We start from the raw sequence: 26,580 nt of genomic DNA on the forward strand, positions 1-26,580 counted from the left end.
ATGAAAGACTCCTAACTCTGGGAAATGAACAAGGGGTGGTGGAAGGGGAGGTGGGCGGGGGGTGGGGGTGACTGGGTGGCGGGCACTGAGGGGGGCACTTGACGGGATGAGCACTGGGTGTTATTCTGTATGTTGGCAAATTGAACACCAATAAAAAATAAATTTATTAAAAAAAAAGAAAACCATCATGAAGTGGTGAGGGTTGTGTTTAATGATGCTTTTTCATATCAGCTGAAGTTTAGTTGGGGATATGGAATCCCAATTATGGAAGAACAGTCTGAACATGCAGGTAACTATGTAAGAATTGATTAAATCTTTATTGCTGTTTCATCAAATCCCCAATTGGGGATGACTGATAGAAACATCAATAAAATCAAGAAATAAGTAATACACTTTTTTTTCCCCGAACTTAGTGATCAGTCTTTACTACAGAATGAGTCCAGTTGCTTTGGCCGCCATTCAATAATATGCTGCTTTCTTCCAGTTTTGCGGAATGCTTTAAAAATGCTCTAGATTGTATAATCATGGGCTCTGAGCAGGCATGTAGATATTTCACTTCAGAGCCACAGTTAATGATTTAGTTCCATTGATAGATTCAATTGCATAACGATGGGCATGTTTTTCTCCTTCTTTAAAGAACACTGTTGGGATATGGATGATAAAATTTTTTGATACGTGACAAGATACTGGCAAAAAGAGTTTGTAGTTTTTCAAACTTCAATGAATGCTGCAATTAAATAAGTAAGTGCCGAACTTAAGTAATGTATTTTATACCTTCTGTATTTTCTCCCTGTCTTTCCAGTCTCTACCTCTTACTCTCTGTTGCCCCTACACTCTTAGATTATGCTCTGTCTCTTATTCTCAGAGAAAAAAGGAAGCTGACACATGGCAATATTCCCAACTTCCCAACACAAACCCTGTTAAACTACAGACCTACCACTCACTACACCCATCCTTTTCCTCCAGCCTCCTCACTGATGTCCTTCCTCAGTTCACAGGCTGGATCCAGTCCCTCCCAACATTATCAGGAAGGTTGTAAAATGGATTTTCTTTTCTGTCTCTTCTTTCTTCAACTTTCTCCTTTCAACTGGATTCTTCTCTCTGGGATTTAAAAGTATTGATTTCTTCACATGTTATCAGGACCTTTCCTTATTTCCTCCCCAGGCAGGTACTCTAGCTCCCTCCAAACAACTAAGTTTCGTGAAAGGGTGGCCTTCATGTAGGTTCCACTCAACTCAGGATGATTTCTGTCCCCATCACACCACCCAAACAGCTTTTTCTGACAACTCCCATGTCAATTTACAATGGACATTTTTCATTCCTTATCTTACTTGATCTTTTAACTAAATAGCAGAGGCTTCACCTGGTTTTCGTATACTTTTCCACCTTTCCTTCTCAGTCTTGCCAGCTCATCCAACTTCACACTTGTGCTTCTTTAAATCTGTAATTCCACAAGGTTCTAACCTAGGCATCTTTCCCCATCTTATATACTTTCTCTGAACAGTATTATTTATTTCCATAACTTTAATTACAGTTTACATGCTGATAACTCTAAGGGCCCTACTTCATCTTATAGGCCAACACACTTGTTCTGTAAGGGGCCAGGTAATAAATATTATAGGCTCCTGGGCCCAAACTTTTTCTAGGGGACCTACTCAACTCAGCACTTGTAACATGAGAGAAGTCATAGACAGTATGTAAAGAAATGAGTATGGCTCCATTCCAATAAAACTTTATTTATAAAAATAAGTGGTAGACCAGATTTGGTACATGGACCATCGTTTGCTAACCTCTGCTCTAGTTCTACCTACCTGACTGTTATCGCCGAGTATCTCCACTTTGACGCTTCCGAAAGGATGCAAATTAGTGTGTTCAAAAATGAACTGAATCTTTTAAAAATTTTCCTATTGTAGCAAATGCCAGAGCTACCCACCTAAGTGACCAATTAGAAACTGGGGAATTATCAGAGAAAATTTCCTCTACCCCGTTACCTCCAATCTCTCGTCCAGACTTTGTCAATCCTAAACTGAAATCCATGTACTTCTCAACTCTGCCACCAGCACTATTATTATCTTTTGCCTGAACTGTGGGAGGAGTTTATTTCTCCAGCCTCATCTCTTTCCCTCTCTCTGCCCCTTCTTCTGCCTCTCTCCCTGTCAGTTTTCCTTCAAGGACCTCCCTCCTGTGCCTCCACTACACTATACCCCTTCTTTCCTTTGCAAATGCTGTTTCCTCTGCTCAGACTTTTCTTCTCCATCCTCAACTCCCCCTTCCCCAAGCTTTGTTCAGGTAAGATCACTGTATAAATAAATGTCATTTCTTCAGGAAAGTCTTCCCTGTTTTTGCTCTTAGAACACCCTCTACTTTTTTAATGCAGGTGCTCAATTATAATCAAACAATTGATTGTGCAATGGGTTGTTTGATGTCTCCTCTTCCTTCTCTGCTCCACCATGAAATTTAAAGCTCCATGAGAGTGAGGAGTGGATCGCTATCTCTCCACCACCTATCACAATGTATTGGGTGCGATAGATGTCCAGTAACTTTTAAAATGAGTCTTATAAATCATGTCAATGAATACTAAAAGTCATCAACACTGTTCTGATGATATTAATAGTTCACCATATTGTAAAATGATGGAAATATATAAGTAGTGAAGATGAAAAGAAACAAAATATGTATAGTTTTCTAATATATTTTTCTTTTTTCTAATATATTTTTCTATAATTCATGTAATAAATTTGTTTAGCATCTCAGTTTAGGTCACAACAAATCATTCTGTGGTGGAGAACCTGACATCAGTTGCTGGCATAAATATAAGGACACCACCTTTCATTTTAAAGGGAAAAATTATAAATGCATGGTTTATTTTTATTTGTGTGGTTTATTTCTTCCCTTTTATATATTTTACATCATTCAATGTTATGAGGGAAAGAAAAAGGTTTAAGAAACTGATCACAGGGATCCCTGAGTGGCGCAGTGGTTTGGCGCCTGCCTTTGGCCCAGGGCGCGATCCTGGAGACCCGGGATCGAATCCCACGTCGGGCTCCCAGTGCATGGAGCCTGCTTCTCCCTCTGCCTCTCTCTCTCTCTCTCTCTCTCTCTCTGACTATCATAAATAAATAAAAATTTAAAAAAAAATTAAAAAAAAAAGAAACTGATCACAGTGATGCGTCTCCAAGAGACCCATCTTGTGTCTTAAGTTGTGAGTTAAGTTGCTTGCTTGCCTGTGTATCACACATTAATAAACAGAGAAACCCATTAGGTTATAAAGGAAATGAAATGCATTCAGGAGGGTTTTTTTGGGGGGGAGGGGAATGCATTCAATTTAAGTAGCTTACGTGTATTGCATTTTAAGATGTTGGCAGTAGAAATTAAGTAAGGATTATGCTTATGCTTCCCTAAGTTGAAGAAGAGAAATATGGTGCATGTATTCCCTTAGCTATTGCCAGAAAGACACTGCATAAAACACCACTCCCAAAACCCATTAACCTCAAATAACACTCATTTATTCCTTCTCATTTGTGGTATGACTGGTGTCTAACAACTAGTTGGGGCTTGGCTGGGCTTGAATTTAAATTACAAGTTGCATCAAGTCTGCTCCATGTGGTTCTCATCCTCCATGGGTCAGCAGCATAGCTGGACATATTCTTCTTTAATCACAGAAGCGCAAGAGAGCAAGTTTCACTGCACAGCACATTTCAAGCTCCTGCGCAAGTCATATTTGATAAAATCCCATTGGTTAAAGCAAGTCATGTGGACAAATCCAAAGTCAAGGGGCAAGAAAGTATATTCCGCCCACCACAAAGCCAAAGCAAACCGAGCCCAAGATTGGGGCTAATTCTATGCCTTCGTGGTAGTGAAACAGAGAAGAAGGGTGTGAAAAATTTGAACATTAAACTCACTTACCATAATGATATTAAAGCCAGTTCATAGAGTTAGTCAATAAGGTGTTCTTTGGCTAGGACTAAGGATTAGATGAGACCATATTATTAAACTACTTAGCACAGACAGTGCTGATGCTTATATGGCACAAGGCACAGAGTAAAATGCATCTTTCTCTCTTTCTCTTTCTCTCCATTTGTATATTGTCCCTTTCTCCATAGACTTTGAGAATAGTATACAATAATAACAGTCTAACAGTAGCAAACATTGAACTTACTGTATTCCAGGGGATCACTCCCAGTTTATAGTGCTATTATTTCACAAATAAGAAAAACAAGGCACAGAAAAGTAAAGATTTTTGCCTAAGAAACACCCCCCCCCTTTTTAGCCACTGTACTACATAACTCAAAAAAGATGAATAAAGTGAAACTAGTGACAAGGCAATATTTTTCCCTTGATAGAAAAAGCTGTTACTGAAATGTGCCAACAGAGATGCATACCATATTGTCTTCAGTGTTTTTGAGATAAACATTACATTTGGATCCAATTTGCTAAGTGCCTCAAATTGAGAAAAAACACAGCTCGGAAGTTTTCCTGATAGAAAACAGTCCAAGTTAGAAGGGCCTACATTGGCTAGAGAGTTTTAAAAATTTGTTAGTATAGCATGCTGTTGGGGACAGTGTTTGTGTAAATATGCCGTGTACCCTCTTTCTCTTCAAATACAAGGAAAAGAGATTTAAAATTCAAATAATATGCATAAAAAGTATGGTTTGATGATTTAACTTCCAAGAGGGATACCATTACCAGATGCAGACATCTCAGTTATTGGGGTAAAACTAATGTATTTCTTTTAAAGTTCCACAGTTCTTGTATATTTTACCCTCTTCCACTTTCTTCCTGATTACATACAAATTTTGGTATAATCTACTTAACTCAAATAAGGCTCAAGAATGCAGAATTTTCAACAACAACAATAACAACAAAAAGAATGCAGAGTTTTCCAAGGATCTCAAGAGAATTTCTTATATAAAACATTGTGAATAGATCATGAGAATTACATAAAAACACATTTCTGTTAAATTCTAGCAATTTCAGCTCATATTGACAATTAAGAGAATTGGTTTAATTATTAACTATAATCATAATTATATATTATGATTAGCTCCTATTGGGGCTAATTTTTTTTTTAACAGGGTGGAAGAGGAAAACAAAGAGATAAAACAAATGATTGAAAGCAGAATTTTTTGCTTAACCTTTTTCTATGTTAGATAATTAACTGTTTCCCTAACATTCTTCAAAGATGACTGATTTTTTTAAAATACAATTATAAACTCACGGATTTAAATATGTCTTAATAAGTTTCAAGGCATGGTAATTTTTATTCTTATTGAAACTCAAATCGTCCCAACTTTGGTCAAAGGGAGCCGGAGGTTAGTTTCTGATTCTTTTTGACAAGATTCTATGTGTTTGTTTGTTTGTTTGTTTTTTCTAAATAGATTCCCTATTTCGTGTGGCAAGATTTCTTTTAGTTAGGGAAAGTATTTCAGGAGAATTGCATATTAGAAATATTTTTGCTATTGGATTGATCATTGTTCCTAGACTTTTTCAACAGCAGAGATAGATTTTATATGTAGAATAACATGCATATATTAAAGATAACTGCCTTATGAATTCACACTGATATTTACAATTCAAATATAGCACTATAGAGCTTTTACTTAGTTTCCCCCATATTACGACTGTAATCTGAGATTACATCACTGTAAATTCCCATCACTGTAAATTCTGGTTCTTTCTCATCACTGTAAATTCTGATTCTCCAGGAGAGATACAGAGAATCCAAGAATTAGATTATCCCTAATTATTCATTTGTTCTATCCAGAAATATAATATGTCCAATAATACTATTACTTCAATATAATAACTGAAAGCAGTTAAAGTACTTTTTTCCCACATGCTCTCCCAATCCTCCCGATTGCTGCATCTGTACTAACAATACAAACCACACTTTCTCCTTTTAAAACATTTAGTCTTAGTTCTACAAGTAACTATAATTTATTTAAAATTAAACATTTTTATATTGGGTGGCTACAATTTATTTTACATCCTCGGTTTTAAGAACTAGATTGCATGTACTCTTAGCTTCCCCCCCAAGGTAACATCTTGCAAAACTCTCATAACACAATCTCATTGTGGACATTGATACAGTTAAGATACAAAACAGTTCTACTCCCTCACCCCTGCTAACCACTAATCTGCTCACCATTTCTATAATTTTGACATTTCAAGAATACTGTATAAATGGAATCACATAGTTCATAATCTTTTGGGGCTGTGTTTTTTCCCCCACTAATTACCATTTCCTGACACTTCATCCAAGTTTGTATTTATCAATAGTTTGCCCCTTTTTATTGCTCCTTTTTATTGCTGAGGACTATTCCATGGTAGCAATATCTCTGCTTTATCTGGTTAGTTGTTCAGCCTTTGAAAGAAGTAGGAATTGTTTCCAGTTTGGGAATATTACAAATACAGCTACTATGAACACTGATGTCCAGTCATTTTTATGAACACAAGCTTTCACATCTCTGAGGTAAATGCCCAATGGTATGATTTCTGGGTTGTATGGTGGTTTAGTTTTATAAGAAACTGCCAAACAGTTTTCCATAGTAGAATATGTAATTTTATATTCCCACCGGCAGTGTATAAGTGGCAAAAGCATAGAAAATAATTGTATTTGACTTGGTTTATGTTTTTATACGTATTTTGGAATTTATATGGATATCTTACTCATTGAATATAGTGTCCATTTTTGTTCTTTTCTTCTCTGCTAATCTTCATATTTCATGCTATCTTTACCTCAATCTATGACCAGCTCTTTTGAAAGTTATTATTAATTATTAGGAGAAAAAAATTTTTTTTATTTTTTTTATTTTTTTTTATTGGTGTTCAATTTACTAACATACAGAATAACCCCCAGTGCCCGTCACACATTCACTCCCACCCCCCGCCCTCCTCCCCTTCCAACACCCCTAGTTCGTTTCCCAGAGTTAGCAGTCTTTACGTTCTGTCTCCCTTTCTGATATTTCCCACACATTTCTTCCCCCTTCCCTTATATTCCCTTTCACTATTATTTATATTCCCCAAATGAATGAGAACATATAATGTTTGTCCTTCTCCGACTGGCTTACTTCACTCAGCATAATACCCTCCAGTTCCATCCAAATTTTAAAAATATTTTATTTATTTATTCCTGAGAGGCACAGAAAGAGAGAGAGAGAGAGAGAGAGAGAGAGAGAGAGGCAGAGACACAGGCAGAGGGATAAACAGGCTCCTCACAGGGAGCCCGATGTGGGACTCGATCCCCAGACCCCGGAATCACAACCTGAGCCAAATGCAGATGCTCAACCACTGAGCCAGCCAGGCATCCCAGAATAGATGCATTCATATATGAAATATTTACCCTATCTTCAAAAATTAATTGAATAAGATTATTAGGTATTTAGTTTTGTAATAAGATTTTTAAAATTTCAAATTGAATAATGACAGCATGAGAGAGGAAAACTATGATCTTTTTTATTGGGATATAATTGATACATATTAGATGAAAAACATAATGATTCAATATTTGTATATATTGTGAAATGATCACCACAATAAATCTAGTTAATATCTACTACCCACACAAATTTACAATTTTTTTCTTGTGTTAAGAACTTTTAAGATCTACTCTCAGCAACTTCCAAATAGACAATATTATTAACTATAGTCACTGTACTTCATATTACATTCCCATGATTTATTTTATAACTTGTTTGTACTTTTTGATTGCCTTTACCCATTTTGCTTGCTCCCACCCCTGCCTCTGGCAACTACCAATTTGTTCTTTGTATCTATGAGTTCATTTGTTTGTTTTTAAGATTCTACATATAAGTGAAATTATATGCTATTAATATTTCTGGTCTATTTCAACTTAGCACAATGTCCTCAAGTTCCATCCTTGTTATTGCAAATGGCAAGATTTCCTTCTTTTTTTGTGGCTGAATAATATTCCATTGTGTGTATATCTATATCTATCACTTTTTAAAAAAATTCTTTCAACCACTGATGGACATTTAAGTTAATTTGCTTCCAAATCTTGGCTATTGTAGATAATGCTGCAATAAACATGGGAGTGCATGTATCTTTTTGAGTTAGGGTTTTAATTTCCTTCAGATAAATACTCAGAAGTAGAGGGTTGCCTGGGTGGCATAGTCAGTTAAGCCAGGTCATGATCTCACAGTGGCCATGGGATGGAGCCCTGCACTGGGCTTCACGCTCAGTATGGAGTCCACTTCAGATTCTTTCTCCTTCTTCCTCTGCACCTCCTCACTTGCATGCTGTCTCTCTCTCTCAGATAAATAAATGAAATCTTTAAAAAAAATACTCAGAATTGCTAGATCATTTGGTAGTTCTATTTGCAATTTTTTGAGGAATCTCCTTACCAGGAAAACTATAATCATTTAAACTTACTGTTTGTATACATGAAAATGCTATTTACCTGTGATAGTAAAACAACTTAATCTGTGTACTGTACAAGATTATGTAAAAGGATTTCGAATGCATTATCTGTACAAAGTTCCACACTTGAGTTGAAAGCTGTATTTAAATTTAGAGGGTACTTACCAATTCATTAGTGTGTTCATGAAAAACTCAGTTTTTAAGAGAGTCATCTTTCTGTTTAAACATATCTATTTCCTCAAATTTTCAAAAACAACCATGCTTTGACCCCTGTGATACACCTATTGTTTTCCTTTAGTTTTGTGCTTTCTCATTGCACTGTAGTATTTTAATTCCTAAAAAACAATACCCTGAGGTTAATGTCGAAAGGCATACAAGGATAAACAAATGAAATGAGCTTTAGTTATATCAGAGAGATTTCAATTAAACATTAAGAAATTTTTTTAAGATTTTACTTATTCATTTGATAGGGGGAGAGAGAGATAGAGAGAGAAAGAGCACAAACCAGAGGGGAGGCGCAGAGGCAGAGGAAGAAGCAGGTGCTTCTTCCCTGCTGAGCAGGGAACCCAATAGGGGGCTCGATCCCGGGACCTTGGCAGATGCTTAACCGACTGAGCCAACCAGGAGCCCCAGGAAAAATTTTACACCAAAAGGAATTTAGTATAAAAGAGGTTAAAGGTGAGATTATTATATTTCCATTTCATGTTTAGTCACTAGACTGAAAGAATCATTCAATCAGATTATATATAATTATATGAATTTTTAAATTCATCCAACAACGGGAAAAGCATTTTAATAATGGTTGAGCTAAAGAGTTCATACACAGTATCTTATTTAATCCTCAAAACAATCATATGAGGTAGCTACCATAATTAACTCCAATTTGTAGATGAGGGTGAGGAAGATAAAGTCCTACCCATGATCATGTGGACAGTTTTATAGTATATTTGACTCTGATGTGTTTGCTTTCAGAACTTGTACTCCTGTTTTGCGTATTGCCTCTCCACACATTGACCTATGGGTGACATTCTGAAGAAACACCTTGTTGCTACCATAGGCTCTCCTCGGGATTAATGGTTGCTGGCTTTGTATTTATCTTATCCATTTTTATGGCTCTGATCATAACATCTATCCAAACTGTAGTAATCGTTGGCTTCATGGTAGTATATTAACACTCTTTGTCCTATATGGTCTGTCTTTGGTGAGTTGGCAAAGCATATCTCTTAACTCGTTTCACATCTCAGATATATGAGTAACTGATGTTTCTTCCGGATATTGGTGTGGCATAGTCATTAATTTGGTATCTTGTTTTCTATGTTTTGAGAAATTTTTCACAATGTGAGAAACTGATTAATATTGCTAAAAGTGATTCTTTTTTTTAAAGATTTTATTTATTCATTCATGGACACACACAGGGAAAAGCAGAGACACAGGCAGAGGTAGAAGCAGGCTCCCTCAGCGAGCCTGATGTGGGACTCGATCCCAGGATCCCGGGATCATGACCTGAGCTGAAAGCAGATGCTCAAACACTGAGCCACCCAGGTGTCCCTAAAAATGATTTTCAAAGGAAAAAAGCATACCAGTTGGAACTCTTCTTTCTTCCTTCAGGCAGCATTGGCTTTCCTCCTGAGTGTGCTGATAAAGAAACCTGTCCTTACTGGTTTGGTTGGATTTCTCTTCACTATATTTTGAGGATGTCTGGGATTCACTGTATTGTGCAGATGACTTCTTTCATCTATGGGATGGACTTTAGGTCCTTTAAGGACCTTTGCCTTCACTGCTGGAATGGCCCATGGAAAGAGCACAATGATTCTATGATTTTATTTATTATATTTTCAAAATTATTGAAGAGTTTGGTAACCCCATGAAACTTGGTGATCAGTCACCCTGCATTTTAAGAAGTTCTGCTGTATTCTGTTATGAATTCTCATCAAAGTAATAAGCAAAGCAGATAGATCATTTGTAAAATCCTAGAAAGTTTAAAGAAGAAAAATAATTGCCCATTTATGTCTGACCACTCTGTCTGATTTATGTCCCCATTTACTGCCATTTAAAGAGGCAGTAAAACGCATGAATCCATCTCAGCTCTGCCTACGTGCCAGCTGGGTCACTATGGGCAAGTCACTTGACTTCTGTAGCCTCCCTTACTTCTTCTGCAGGACGGAGGTGTCAGTAGAAATCACCTCAATGAGGGTAAATGGGAGGGCTAACTGTATTATTCTCTACATATAGTGCTAGAGCAATTCTTGACACATGCTATGTGAATGTGAGCTATTATCTTTATTATCTTAAAATGAATCTCTTCAAGTCTTCAACACTTATTTAATATTGTAGTATTTCTGTAGTATCTTATCTCAAACATTTTAATATTTTTTTATATGTCCTCCAGTGTCACTGCCCACTCCGACTTTCTCTTCCTGTAATATGTTATTTTTGGCCCATTGGCCACTTCTCTAAATCCACTTCTTTAAAACTTATGTGGTAATCAATTTGTCAGTTAAATTTCTATTCAACAATTGTTTTACTTTCTCAGATAGCATTTCCCACTTCTGTGACAATAATTTTATTTGTAAAAAGCAACTCTACTACTAACAACCTCACTGTGCATTTTTGAAGAAAAAGCTATTGAAATATGAACGATATTTGTCTCGTCTAGGCAGTACCATTTAATAAAAAATTTAGCTTTATATGTTCATCTTCTGTTATTTTCTTTTTTTAATCTCAGATTTCACACATGGATTATTACCTGATGGCATTATTTTCTGTGATCCATCTGAAAAGTCATACATAATGATGGTTGCTTTCTTCATTCTGACACTTGATACTATTTTCTATTTGATATTAACATTATATTTTGAGTGAGTTTTGGCTGTTAAGTCAGTGTGGTTACACTTTGAGTTGAATTTAAAGCAATTCTGCTTCTAATAAGGTAATGTCTTCCTATTGTTTGCTTGTAATTTAAGAAGCACTTCTGATGGTAGAGGAAAGGAAGAAGTTTCAAAATTAATAGAATCTCTGCATTTTCATCTCATTGTTTAATGGCCTGACCAGAATTATTTGGTAAAAACATTTTAGTTAAAAACAAATTCTATTTCTTCTGGTTTTCTATCTTTTATATAGGTAGTGTGTGTGTGTGTGTGTGTGTGTGTGTGTGTGTGTGTGTTGGTTGGTTGGTTGTAAGTGGGGAAAAAGAAAAGAAGAAAACAACTCTAAGAGCTCTTGAATATGATGATGCTTGTTAGTGCTTGAATAGAACTCATGGACATTAAGATAGCTCATTAAGTAGCTGTTGCTAATATTCAGCTCTAGTAAATGTGTTCTGCATCTCAAGAATATGAAGAAGGAAACAGTATACAGCAAAAAAAAATTAGTAAAATAAACTCATAAGATTACATAAAATTAGTAAAAAAAAAAAAAAAACCCAAAGGGCTTTTAATGAATTATTGTTAAATTCCTATATAGAATGCATATATCATCTCAGGAACCAATATACTTGTATTCCTTTCTGCCCACATAAAATCCACAAATTATACTCATAGATAATTCCTTCTTATGTGTCAGAATCTAAATAGGTCTATCCTTTTCAAGCCCTACTATTTTGGTGTCTTTCTTTAAATGTTTTCCAATTCAGGTATTCTAGTTTAAAAATAGGTATGGTTTTCTTTTAGACTTTTATTTGTTTCATGTTCTTTATCCCCATTACATTATTATTTTAGGATTTTATCTCCGTGCCTCTTATTCATTCCATTAATATAATTTCATTTTAAAATTTCAAAATCTATCATTTTGAAATAATTCACTTCTTACACACTTAGCGAATTGCCTGCAAAATTATCTTGCAAAATTATTCTTGTGAATAAACAACTTCTTAAAATTAAATAAAATTTCTTCTTGGGGGATCTCTGGGTGGCGCAGCGGTTTGGCGCCTGCCTTTGGCCCCGGGCGTGATCCTGGAGACCCGGGATCGAATCCCACGTCGGGCTCCCGGTGCATGGAGCCTGCTTCTCCCTCTGCCTGTGTCTCTGCTTCTCTCTCTCTCTGTGTGACTATCATAAATAAATAAAAATTTAAAAAAAATTTCTTCTTGGAACAAAAAGTAGCCTATAAAATATGTAACCCCCGAAAACCAGGTTACCATGTGTCCTTGCTTTGGTGTAGGTCATAGATAAGAATGAGCACTTAGGGACACCTGGATGGCTCAGTGGTTGAAGTCTGCTTTTGGCTCAGGTTGTGATCCCAGGGTCCAGGGATCGAGTCCTGCATTGGGCTCCCCATGGGGAGCTTACTTCTCCCTCTGCCTATGTCTCTGCCTCTCTCTGCGGCTCTCATGATAGATAAATAAAATCTTTAAAAAAAATCAGCACTCTAATGGCTGAATGATTGGAAAAATGTACTGTCATTTTAAACCTGCAAAATGGAAATTAAAATCCCAGATCTGATCTCCTGCTGTATGCACTTACTCTCTTGTTCACTAACATAGCAAAGGTCTTAAAAATTCCTTTTTGCTGAACTCTTAAAAGTGTCCCCAGCTAAACCAGGGCTAGGTTCTTCTCCACTTTCTCATCCTCTTTTTTTCCTTTTAGAATTTCTTATTTTCTCTTTTACTCATTGTTTGTAACATTTTTTTTTTTTTGTAACCTTTTGTATATAAATCAAGTCCATTTGTTTTTAGCCCGTCAGGCCCTGGAGCCTAGTAGATAAAATTGAAACTTGTGAGTAGATGAAGGCATAGTTGTTAATACTCCAAAATTAATTTTTCCCTATCACAACTCTGTGCCATATTACCCATTTGTCCTCTCCTAAATTTTTGTTTTTTTCTACATTAAAATTTTTTTTCTCCTATCCTTCCATCTAGAATTTAATTCGTACTTTAATAAATATCTGATTTTTCTTATTAAGTTCTCTACTCATTTATAATTCATTTACTTTTCAAATACTCCCCTAACTCCCTACCCTCCACTATAGGAAGGCACAGTAAGTAATATTTACTTCTGGGAAAATGAAATTCAATTTTTTATTTCTCTGTATTCCAATGATCAGAAAATTTTACCAAGCAGAATTTTGTTCAGCATTTAGTACAAGTCTCACATCTTAATGATGCCAAAGCAGTGGTCTGGAGAGGTTATATGACTGGACCAAGAACAAAGTTAGCAGAATTTGGACTAAAACTTTGATAGTGACTTAATATTCCCCTTTAGGTTTTTTTCCACTGAATTCAATATTCGTTATATTTGTTGTTTATTTCTCTTTTGCCTATAGAATGTGAGTCCTTCTAAGGAAGATATGCTTGCGTTTTACTACACTGATATCTCCAAACATCTAGAGAAGGTTGCCACATGGTAGATACTCAATAAATTCCTGATGAATTACGTAAATGCATATATTTGTTTTCCTATTTTAACTTTCTTCAGGATAAACAATGTGTTTTTCCATCTGGAGACCACGTGGTGCATAAGAAGCTCTCAATAAATATTTGAAGAAGGAATACAAGAATGTCCCTCCTCAGCTTCAAATAAAAAAATCTATTTCTTCTTTTCCTTCTCCTCTTCCCCCTCCTCTTTATCTACCCCTCCCTTTTTTCCTCCTTGTCTTTTTTTTTTTCTTTTCCCCACAAATTTGGTTCAATCTCACTTCCCCTTATTTGGGTACAATATGTATTTTTAAGTCAAATTTTTATAAACATCTTTCAAACCCACATTTTTAGAGTAAATTATATTTAAATGTTTTTACATTCATAATTCTTTTTCTGAACCAAAATTTCCCATAAAGTTGATACTAATCAGATATCAGATTTTGTCTATGTATCTGTTTAACACATAACTCCTTATTAAGTTTATATGGGTCAACAGTCTGTTTCTTCAAGGCTTTCACAGTTAGCATTGGAAACACATAAATCAGGAATTAAATGAAGCACAGCAAGTGTGAGAGGAGGGGATCCACAAGATTCTAATGATAGGATAAGTCCTAGGGTTATGTGGGAGGAAAGAACTTCAACTGCATATAAAGGATAATAAACTTTGCCTGCACAAGAGTGCACAAAGAATTGTATAGTCAAAAGGAAGAGCACGTGTGCCCAGCAAAGGGAAACAGCTGTTGTGTAGGAGAAATGAAAAGTTAGGTAAAGTTATTGCATAGTTTGCATGCCAGATGTGGTTCTAGTGTAGGAATTAATAACCAACTAACAAAAAATTACAAAGGGAGATTTCTTTTTTCCAAATACACATCTGTACATAGCTGGGGAATACAGCATGTAATGATCCCGGTGATGCTGAAGTTCACTTCCATTTAAGTCCCTCTGTAGGTGCCTGCTCTTGCTAACTCCATGGATTACATGCAGAATTGGGGATTCTATCCTCTAGGGAAGTTCTGGTATTGGTGGTGACCCTGACTATGTTTTTTTTTTCTCTTGTTTTTGTTAAAATGAGAAAAATATTGTGAAACTTATTTATGTACGTTAATTCTTTCATTGGAAATTGTTTTTCATATCGTGGGATTATAGCCTTTAAGTATCTATATTTTTGTGGTGAAATTTTTTTTCTTTCTTGCAATGGTGATCATAACAAGATAGGAGGTTTTGAATTGTCCTTAATGTGCACAGTATATTTATATTAAAAATATTATCCATCCAAGTAATCTAAGAACCTTAGAACCATTGGTGCAGGAAATAGAGACAGATTGATATAATCTATGTAGGACCTTTCACTGATGAGATTTGTGTTTTAGGAAGATCACTCTGACAGCTGTGTGGAGGATGGGCCCAAAGCAGGTGGACATCATAATAATCTATGTTAGAGAGGAGGGGGGCAAAATTGAGGACCAGTGTAATATAGAGGGGAGGACAGACTCAGGAGATACTTAGGAGGTAGAAACAATCTGACTTGGTGGTTAATTATATATTAGACGGAGGAAGTGAGAAAGGGAGGAGATGAGGGTGGTTTTTGTTTCTGGGTAGGGGTGGATAGAGAAAATGTCACTGAACTAGGACAATAGCAGTAAAACAGGAGTATCAGAAATTCATTCACTCTTTGACATATTTTTTAAATGCTATAATTTCTATGAATAAAATGAATTTATTTATTTCTCAATTTTAATTTTCCCCTCTTTTAAACTTTTTCCTTTGCGGAGATCCCTGGGTGGCTCAGCGGTTTAGCACCTGCCTTTGACCCAGGGCATGATCCTGGAGTTCCGGGATTGAGTCCCATGTCGGGCTCCCTGCATGGAGCTTGCTTCTCCCTCTGCCTGTGTCTCTGCCTCTCTCTCTCTCTCTCTCTCTCTCTCTATGTCTATCATGAATAAATGAATAAAACCTTTAAAAAAAAAGTGTCTAAGAAGTAGATGACTTTAGAAATAGAAATGGCTCAGATGATCCTTCCTACAATGGACCCATCATAGCATCGGGGGGCCAGAAGGTATATTTGCATCCATGTACTGTTTTATCATGAATGGGGTTTTACCACCTTCTAATACATTAGATCGGTAGAAAAGCAATCCAGCTGTTCTATATCGGTATAACTTGAGTCCTTTTTGAGTAAGGTATGAAATTTTAATCCTTTAAAGAGCACGTTTTTTCTTAAAGGTTCATCTTTTATTAGTGATTTTACTTGTTGTAAAAGCAATGCATGTTTTGCAACAACATGGATAGATCTTGAGGGCATTTTGCTGAGTTAAGTAAATCAGACAGAGAAAGGCTTATCACTTATAAGTAGAAAAAAAAAAAGGTCAAACCCCTAGAAACAGGGAGTAGAAAAGTGATTGCCAGGGAGGTAGGTGGAAATAGGATTAGACTGGTAAAAGGGTATGAGCCTTCAACTATAAGATGAATAAGATCTGAAGACCTAATATATAATATGGAGAGTCTAGTTGCTAACACTGTATGGTATAATTGAAATTTGTTGAGTAGAACTTAAAAGTTTTCCTATTTATATGTATGCACACACACATATATATACATGTGAGGTGATGGAGACGTTAACTAGATGGGAGAAATCTCTTCACAATATATATGTATGTCAAATCATTATGATGTACGTTTTAAGTATCTTAAAATTTTGTCAATTATACCTCAATAAAGCAGAAAAAAGCAATGCATGTTTAATAGAGAAATTCAAACATTACTAGAATATGTAATATAGAAGGTAAAATTCTCTAATTTCATTTATTTATTTGAGACAGAATGAGAGAGAGAGAGAGAGCAAGAGAGAGAAAAAAGAGAGAGCAGGATGGGGAGGGGCAAAGGGAGAGGGAGAAGCAGACTCCAGACCAGAGAGCCTGCTGTTTGGGGCTGGGGATGTGGTGATTCCAGGACCCTGAGATCATGACCTGAGAGGAAGGCAGTCACTTAACCAACTAAGCCACTCAGGCACTCCTCTAATTTCATTTTTTAATTTTTCCATATTATATTTCTGACTTAATCATTTGGTAAGTGTCTTCTACACTCTTTTCCTTTATAAAATCACAAACTCACTATTTATAGAACTGTCGTATATTTGAAAATATATTTTTCTGAATTGGAATTGTATTCTGAATTCTCTGTTACATAAGATCTAAATTTCTGACATATTTCCATGTTAGTGAATGTTCATTTATTTCAATTATAGAATAAGTCATTTGGATTACCAAAATAATGCATTCTTATAACAATTCAACAATTCAAAAAGGCTAATGTGTCAAAGAAAAATTAAGAGCCTCCTTTCACCCTAATTCCACCCTGGTAACTTATAAATTATACAATAAGTATGTTTACTTTAAGAATTTACAACTTATATTTGTGTGTGTGTTTTAAAGGATTACTGATTTCCAATTGCATGTACCAAGAGAATGACTTGTTTTCCTGTTCTTATGGCAATTGTTAGCAATGCCCTTCATGAAATTTTTAGTTTTATAGGGCTTATTAAAACTGAGTGAAGCACATTGCCTTTTGTAAGTATGGTATTGACTTATATAAGAGGCAATTTAGTGAGGGATAAAGGGCAAGAACTCGATAGCATACCACCTGAGTTTGAATCCCTGTTTATGCTATTTATTAGCAAGTTTCTTAGCCATTCCTTGCTTCACTGTTGTCATCTATAGAATGGGGAATATAATAGTACCTACATTATATGATTATTGTGAGGATTAAATCAGTTTCCTAAGTACCAAAACAGAGCCTGACATATACATTTTTCATTCATTCTACAAATACTTCTTGAGTGTCTGTCTGGTACTCTCAGGGTTGGGGATACAGCATGAACAGAACAGACAAAAGTTCCTGTCTGTGGAGCTTACATGCTTGTAACAGGGAGAGCTGGCTTTCAATCCATGTTTGCTATTACTTATTGTGAAAGATCAGGAACTTTTCAAGGAGTTTTGTATTTAATCTCAAACTTTTAATGGAAAAAATTAAATATATAATAAAATTTATTGCTTTAGTAAATTAAAAGTAATTACATTTTCTATCCTTTATGCTGATCTATTTTTCCATTTATTAGCACCTGGTACCACCCTACAGAGTTGTTTTATCACTGGCCTCATCTTTCTAGTCTGAAATCTTGTCTAATCAGAAATTATACCCAGCTCCCCAAGACATAGAACATTAAAAGAGCCAAAATCCAAAAAGACACTGAAAAAATTTATTATTTTTAATATTTATTTATATTATTATTTAAACATTTTTAAATGATAAAGAAAAAATAATAGGCCTGTTGAAGAGTCATAATTTGGACTTTGGTTCACTGTCTTAAATAGTTCTTCACACTTAAATGAGGTGCCCAATACATATTTGCTGAAATCAGTGAATGAATGGATTTGCTTAGCAATCTAGAGCACCAGCAAAGCCTCAAATGCAAATCCTTAATCTTCTATGATATCTTCCTGGGGGGAATGTTGAGTTTGTGATATACATTGACTAAAGCAATTGTGGAGAGTGTGTGTGAAATTTATGAGAATGTATGGCCCCAACTCGAAAATTGTGATTATTTAACAGTTCTGTAGTGTTTTCTCTATCATTTAAAATTCTGAAGTGTCCTTTTAGGTCTTGCTTTTTTGTGTTTTATCTCTTGTGGAATACATTGCAATTTTTGATCATCTACAATTTTAATAACCTTCCTTACTTAGCCTTCAAATAATTCTTAACAGATGTGTTTAATTACGGTAGACAAAAAAGGGACAAATTGTGGAAATTGGGTGGATATTTGCAAGTACATGCATAGTGGTTGTAGAAAATGAAATTTTTACCATAAAAAATTAATATAATGACACCTCTAGTTTTTTTGCATATGAAAAAGGCAATTTCTGTACTCCTGTTTTTTTTTTTAGTCTATTGTTATAACAGCAAGAAATTACTGTTTCTGGAAAACAACTTAGATTTATAGTAAGACCCTCTCATGCCATAAAGATTAATTTAAACACTTCTAGAATTCAAGAAATTATTTAATGCAGGAAAGATTTGCTCTCCTCTAATTATATCTTGTAGGTAGGGACAAAACCATAAGAGCAGCTTCAAGACAGTTACTATTAGAATTTTAGGCTGTTATCTAGAATTCATCTACTGAGGAATAGGGAACTGAAACAAATGGCAGCTTCAGAGAGTATCAGTACAGCTGCAAAGAGTATGTGTCTTCATTTAACAATTACTAGATGCAAATTCATGTTCTCTCAATACATGCCTATAAAATTTTTTTAATTTTTAAAATTTTTTGAATTTCTTTTGATATCATGCAGTTCCTGGGAATGGGACCTGCTGTTAGTGATAACAAAATATGATTACTTCTCTTTTTATTTGCTTCTTAAATTAGGTATATGCTCCATTCTGAACTTTTCACCATTTCTTAAAAATATAACTGTGTTTGATTGTAAGATATATAACAATTTCGATAGCTTACAGATGTGCTGTGAACTTTCAGAATGTCTTAATGCTGGACATTAAGACATTAATGGACCCTTATTTCTGTTGGTCCTTGCAAACCACATTTCTCCTTACATTGGCATGAGCAGCATCAGCTATTGCAAAGTAAGAGGGGGAAGGGAGGGGAGGGGAGGGGGAAGAGAGGAGGAAAAGATTATTTTATCGAAATTTAGTAGTTAGAATTTGATTGTTTTATGCACTCAGGATGGCTCTTCAAGAAAAATGTGTTTCCACATAAGTTATGTCGTTGCTCTAATCTCATTATGGGTTCTATTAAATGGTTAATCATGATGTCAAAAGGATCAGAAAGTTCACTATTCAACACAATGAACTTGCCTCACCTTTAAAGGGAATCATACTAAATCAACTGTAGAGGTGAAAATGTGCTATTTTTTTTGACATCCTGTTGTTATTTCACAATTCCGAAGGGAATTTGTGTTTTTAAATGGAGCATCAAATATAAGATGTACTGTGTTTCCAAACTTTTAACTATGTTTTTGTAAATTGGCATTTTAAAAATGTATGTGATAATTATTTTTATTTATCCATATCAAAGGGTAAATCAACTTGACAAATAAGTCAGACCTTTCCTGTTGAGCCAATGACTATACATTCTCACACTGGGTGTCAGATACTTAGGAGAATGCGCTTTTCCAGTAGCATCCTAGTTGTCCTGAGGCCTGCTTACCTACATTTGGGTTTGAAAGTAACTGAAGTGCAGATTCACCATAAATAATGATATAGACAAAAAAAAGAACACCTGCCACTACTACACGCTATTTCTAAAATTTATCAAAAATTAATATTTTTGCATAAACAAAATACCTTTTCTAGCTATCATTTCAAACCCTTCAGTGTCGCTTCTGTTTCCTTATCAGCAGAAACTCAGTTTCAGTTATGGATTTCAGGCCTGTGTCTTTCAGCATACCGGCTTGGACAGGCTCTGGTGGACCTTCCATTATACTGTTTGATTCTTCTTGCAATATATTTAATTAACTGCCTCATGGTTTTGGAACTCAGATTTTCACTGGGACTCATGTTTGCTCATGTAAGTGATAATTTTTTTTCACTGGGCCAAATATAATAATAGAATCAAAACGAACATCCACTTTCATTAACCCTGTATCATTAACAGAAGGCATATATAAGAAAATCACCTTGCACAGTCTTATGATCTAATTATCTCCCTGTTCCCTGTCCTACACGTGGCTGGCCAGCTGTCATCTTACTATTGGCCCTATTGTTTGCAGGTGGTTTGCATAGTTGGTTGTGCCACTTCTCTTATATTCTCCTCATATGTGATTTTATTCATCTTTCACAATAGGAGAAAGAATAATGGCTTTTGGTCTCTTGGCTTTCTTACTGTAAGTTTCTATGCATGTGCACATTTATATGAAATTTTCTTAAAGCTTACCCTTGGGCAGTCCTGGTGGCTCAGCGGTTTAGTGCCACCTTCATCCCAGTGTGTGATCCTGGAAACCCAGGATCAGGTCCCATGTTGGGCTCCCTGCATGGAGCCTGCTTCTCCCTCTGCCTGTGTCTCTGCCTCTCTCTCTCTCTCTGTGTCTCTCATGAATAAATAAAATACAATCTTAAAAAAAAAGTTTACTTTTAAAAATGCAGAGTTAAGTATAAATTCTTCTTTTACTTACAAGAGAATGGAATTACTTCTTTAGTCTTTCCATTATTGTTGGACCATGTTTGTGATTTCAGTATTGTTCATTTTCTTTCTCCTATTTGCCTTCTGTTTTCTTGAGGTTTTTTCTTTTATATCTCTGCTTCTTTGAAGAGAAGCAAAATAATTGTAGAAATCCTGGCCTGGCTCACCTGAAAGGTTAGATCACTTGGGACAGTTCCCTCATTTTACAGAGTGGAAAAAACTTAAAAGAATCATACCTGAACTGAATCCTCTCTATTTAGTGTAGGCTTCCTCCTGAATAATTCTACTGATTTAAAAAAATGTGATAGGTGACCATATTGGCTAATAACATAATCAAACAAATAAACATGAAAAAATTTGATTAATAAATAAATACATTTATTACTTTAGGCAATCTCTGTTGTATTCTCTTTCTTATGCCTTGCTGACATATTGAGAAGATACCATAGCTTTCTGATCATTTCAGATATTAAAATAGTTAAGATTTACCTTAAGAACTAAAAAGGCCTGCCAAGTCCAAATCATAACTTTAATCTCATAAGCAGTGTATAGATTTGTCTCCAACCCTGTTTCAGGCATGCCCTTAGTTTGGCGACCAGTAGGGAGAGAGGGAGCAAGGTCTATCCTTTTATTCTTCTATTTTCTTCTGCATTTCCCTCCTGTAGATCATGCGGACAGTGTGGAGGGTTTAGGGTAAAGAGAAAATGTAGCACCACCATTTATAAAATCGACCCAAGGAATGATATGATTAGGTATTGCAGGGAGGACACTTAGAGACTCAGAAGCAATTTAATAGCCTTTAGGATTTCTACTGGCATATTGAACTCTCTAACAGGTTGTATTAAATCCACACTAAATCCAGCCTTTGGATATTATCCAGAAAGACCAGCCACTGTGACTATATAAAAGCCCCAAAGAAGCAAGATGTTGGATCTCTTTACCCTAAACCCTCCACCCTGCTGTCAGTTCTTTTGCTACACCTTTGTAGAAGACTCATCTTTGACTGCTTTTAAGGTCTTTTGACTCTAGCATCTTTAAGTTTATTAAAGCATTTCTAGGTGTGGATTTCTTTTTATTTATCTTTCTTTTTTTTTTTAATTTATCTTTCTTTAAATGAGTTGTACTGCCTGAATCTGTGAATTCTTTTATCAGTTCAGGGAAATTCTCTAGCCAGTATCTCTTCAAATATTCTCTCTCTTACTATAGTAAGAATGAAATATTTATTCTTTGCTCCCTGGACTCTACTGAGATAGTATTAATCTTATCCTCAGCCTACTTTACACATCTCTTAGCATTTTCTTCAAAATTTCCATGTTCTTGTCCTTGCTGTACTCTGAGAAATGCTTCAGACTTTCCATCCAATTCCCTTATTTCTTATTCAATTCCCTTGTATTCTTATTCATTTTATCTTTGATCTTTGACTTTCAAAAATTTCAACTTTGTTTTCTAAAACTCCATTTGGTTCTGTTTCAAACAGTCCAATTATTCCTCATGGTCTTTTGTTACTTTCTCATATTCTTTATTCCAAGTTTGATTTCCTTATACGTTTATTTGAAAATAATATTTGTACTTATTATTTGACAATTCTAATAGTCTACAGATAGTTTTAATATGTTGTATTGTGGCTGGTTGTTTTGTGTTTGGCTTTTCTAAAAACTTTTTTTTTTATTTAACTAGGAGCATGTATTAAGTTGACTTTTAAGTATGTAACTCTCAAGATCTCAAATTGGGGATGCTCTCATCTTAAAAGAATTTTCAATTACTTTCGCAAGAAGTTCAGTGTAGAAACCACATAGAATTGCATAAGCTGTCCTAGAGTAATATCCCTTGATGTGGGATTTGCAAGAAATACTCATAAAGGGGGTTCCTTTTTAATCTAATTATTCTATTGAAGATATTTGAGGGAAGGACCATAAGGAGGGCCTAAGTCTTTGCCTCTCCATCCCTGAACTGGAATAGGCATTTGTTCTCAGGTCAATCAGATTTAGTATTTACTTAATAGTCCAAGTCGGGTTTCAGACTTTGTTTTTGCTCTTAAAGAAGTCCCTCACTGTTTTTCTGAGACCAGCAGTGTATTTAAAAGACATTTATTTTAAGTGGTGTGGGTAAGGTCTTTTTATGATATCTACTTCTCCATGTTTCTACATACAGAAGTTTATAGCTAGCTTGTAAGACTACAGTTTTGTAAAGCAGTGAAATGTAGAATCTAGTTTATAGCAGATGGAAGAGTAAATATAGAAGGGAGAAGTAGAAACAGGAAGTATTTTACAACTTCCTAAAATGTACTGTTGTTGCTATTGTTTGCCAGGGGGAAGAGTTCATGGAAGATCCTTTTTTTTATTTTCCTGATGTTTGGGACAAAACAAATGAGGTAATTTGTGAAGTAAATAGTGAAAAGAAAATAAATAGGAGGAAGGGAGTAGAGTGGTCAAAAATAAGTTACTTTATTGCATTTATAAAATTAGAATGTTTAATGTCTGTTTTCTATAACTTAAGATATATCACTATATATTTTGCTAAAGCAAAACCTTTAATCATTAGAGATAGTGTGGGCAGTAAATCTTCAAGGAGAATCTGATACAAGGTTATAAAATAAATGAATGAACCCTAACATTACTTCAGTCTACATTGCTTTTTCTTTCAGAAAATGTTTCTTGTGTTTGTGGAGGAAGCATTGCCTATACGCTTTTTGATCTATCATCTGTTTCATGTGTATCTCGACACCCAACATATTGCACATGGACTTGACAGATGGGCAGTCGACTCACATGATATGTGCTTATAAAAGTGTAGTGGTTGTATATGGGCTCTGAAGTCAGATAGCCCCACGTTTGAATCCTTGATCTAGCACATAATAGCTAGAAGTTACTTCAGTTATCAGAAAATATGTATGATAACAATAGTACTTTAAAGGGTTAAGATTGAGTTTTTCAAAGCACATTAAATGTAACAGTGTAAATAGTTCATCAAGGTACTTGGTAAACAGTAAATGCTCAATAGTTGCTTGAAAGGAGTTTCTATCCTCTTCTCTTTCTCTCCTTTTCTTACAACTACAGTAACTGCAATCCCACTTAAAGAGTTTTGCATAGATTGGACACTTAATATGTATCTTTTTTGATTGTTGGATGAATAAACATAAAAAGTAGAAATTGTCTTTATTCTTTGCCTTCCCAATTCATTCATTGATATTGATCACATTTTACTGTTACGTGCCAGACGCTTTGCTCGAACAAAACAGTCTCTGCAATCAGATGACTTACATACAATGAAATATGTGAAAGAAAGTGATTCTAATTCAAACCAAATCAAACCATTTTTTAGAATGTCCCCTGGATGTGTAATGGAAGGAGAACTGGAGCCAGGGAGTCTGCTTAGGAAACTACCAAAGTAGTCTGAGTGGGAACATGGGTCACTACATACAGTGCTGTCAGTCATTATTTTTCTCTGAGGATATTTTTTTTTGAGCATAGTTAACACAATGTTACATTAGTTTACAACATACATTAGGTTACATTAGGTATAAAACATAGTGATTCCACAAGTTTATACATTATACTCTGCTTACCACAAGTGTAGCTACTCTCTGTCACCATACAATGCTATCACAGTATCATTGACTATATTTCTTATGCTGTGCCTTTTATCCCTGTGTCTTATTCATCCCTCTGAAGATATTTTATTTTTTAATTTTATTTTTATTTTAAGATTTTATTTATTCATTCATGAGAGACACACACACACACACACAGAGGCTCTGTGTCTCTCCCTGCGGGGGGCCTGATGTGGGACTCAATCCCAGGATCCGTAGGATCCTGGCCTGAGCAGATATTCAACCACTGAACCACCCAGGGGCCCCTCCCCTTGAGGATATTTTAAACTCTTCAATAAGCCTGCCTTAGCATCAAAATGGATAATTCTTGTATTTGTCCTATTGCTTAAATATGGCAATAAATACTCATCTCAATGTTTATTTTGTCTTTTATCTTTTAAGTTCGTAAGTCATGTCATTGGTTAATTCTTAATTATATCCTGGTGCTGAAAGCATATGAGATTTTTTCTAAATTAATTAATTTATTTATTCATGAGAGAGAGAGAGAGAGAGGCAGAGACACAGGCAGAGGGAGAAGCAGGCTCCATGCAGGGAGCCTGATGGTGGGACTCGATCCCGGAGCTCCAGGATCACGCCCTGGGCTGAAGGCAGCACTAAACCACTGAGCCACCCGGGCTGCCCAGCATATGAAAATTTTGGGTGATAAAGAAAATAATGTTACATCCCCTCCTTTTATTGTGCTCTCCATCCATATCAGATAGTGTAAAATCTTTTAGATATATATGTCCGACTTTATTATAATCCTGTGTTCAATCGTAATGATAGTTTCATGCTTCCTAAAGAGGAAATCCTAACAATACTGCTACATATAAGGTGAAAATTGAAAATAAGAATATCTCCCAGGAAAACAGGTCATTCATAGAAAATAGCCTAAAATAGCATGTATGACTGAGAAAAGAATAATAACTTTGGTTATTTTCTTTTTTTTAGATCTCAATATTTTTACTCATCATCCTGTCATCAGTTGAAGAACTAAATTTAATTATGCATGATTTCAATACCTTTCTACACTTTAATTGGATTTTTCACACTTCTAATAGAGGTAAGCGATATTACCTACTGTGTGACTGGCCTTAACCATGTATCCCATTAATAAAATCTTTGCCAAAAGTTGGAACAGGTGCCAGATTTAGAAGTTATTAAATGCTGATAAGTTCTGAAGTTAAGATTACAAAACTGAATAAAGTTGATGTTTGTGTTTAAATTCCTTTTCCTAAAAAAATAAATAAATAAATAAATAAATAAATAAATAAATAAATAAATAAATAAATTCCTTTTCCTAAAATATAAGACTGCATGGAAGATGCAACATATCGCGCTCTTTGATTGCATACCACTTAATGTCAATAAATTGTTTAGAAAGTGTGATTGGTAAGAGAAGAAAAAATATGTTGCTACAAAGTGCTTCTGGGAGAAACCAAGCACTTTGGACAATATGGGACAACTGTTGATAAATCTCATCTACCGTTGTACTTTATCACTTCCACTAAAAAGAAACTTGCAAGTTCACTCCTTAGTGAGCACCAGGAATTGTATGGAACTATATTGTATACCTTAAACTAATATAACATTTCATGTTAACTAATTGGAATTAAAATGAAACATAAAGTTAAAAAATAGTTAATACTGTATAGTATTTTTAGGCAAGTTGAGTTTTTGTTCTGAGCATCCCTCTTAGCAGTGGTTAAGCACCAAAGCTTGTTTTCCTCCTGCTTACAGCAAGTTCAGTCCCTGAGGAGAAGACACGATAATGAGCTGGTGTGTTCAGTATGTGTGTGGAATGTTTTGAAAAGGGAAGAGAAGAAGCCAATTCTGGTGATCATTTATGATGTAATATGAGGATGATCTGGATGGTGGCAGACTGGAAACCCTGATAAGTCCATATCTGAGGGAATTTAGAGAGCTAATGGACAGAGGTGATAAAAAGTTTTAAAGACAAGAGTCAAAGAACATATTTCAAGGGATGTGGCTACAAGAGGAATCTTGTAGGTAGTAAATTAATCATTTTCTTTCTTTTGAAGCAGAGGATAGCAATTTAAGTGTAGAGGC

General features: G+C 35.2%; 1 protein-coding gene across 5 annotated transcripts in view; it reads left to right on the top strand.

Moving 5' to 3' along the window:
* ABCA6 (ATP binding cassette subfamily A member 6) overlaps positions 1–26,580 on the top strand; it is a 114,559-nt gene that overhangs the window by 13,814 nt on the left and 74,165 nt on the right. For 4 of the 5 annotated variants that reach the window (XM_049113955.1, XM_035721586.2, XM_035721587.2 and 1 more), the window contains one exon: positions 25,462–25,573. The gene's annotated coding sequence lies outside the window, so the exon portion shown is untranslated. Of the gene's footprint in view, positions 1–725; positions 742–25,461; positions 25,574–26,580 lie in introns of those variants that run through there. The other variant, XM_049113954.1, reaches the window with a different exon arrangement.

Source organism: Canis lupus, chromosome 9 (genome assembly GCF_003254725.2).
Source record: "Canis lupus dingo isolate Sandy chromosome 9, ASM325472v2, whole genome shotgun sequence".
Taxonomy (NCBI): Eukaryota; Metazoa; Chordata; class Mammalia; order Carnivora; family Canidae; genus Canis; species Canis lupus.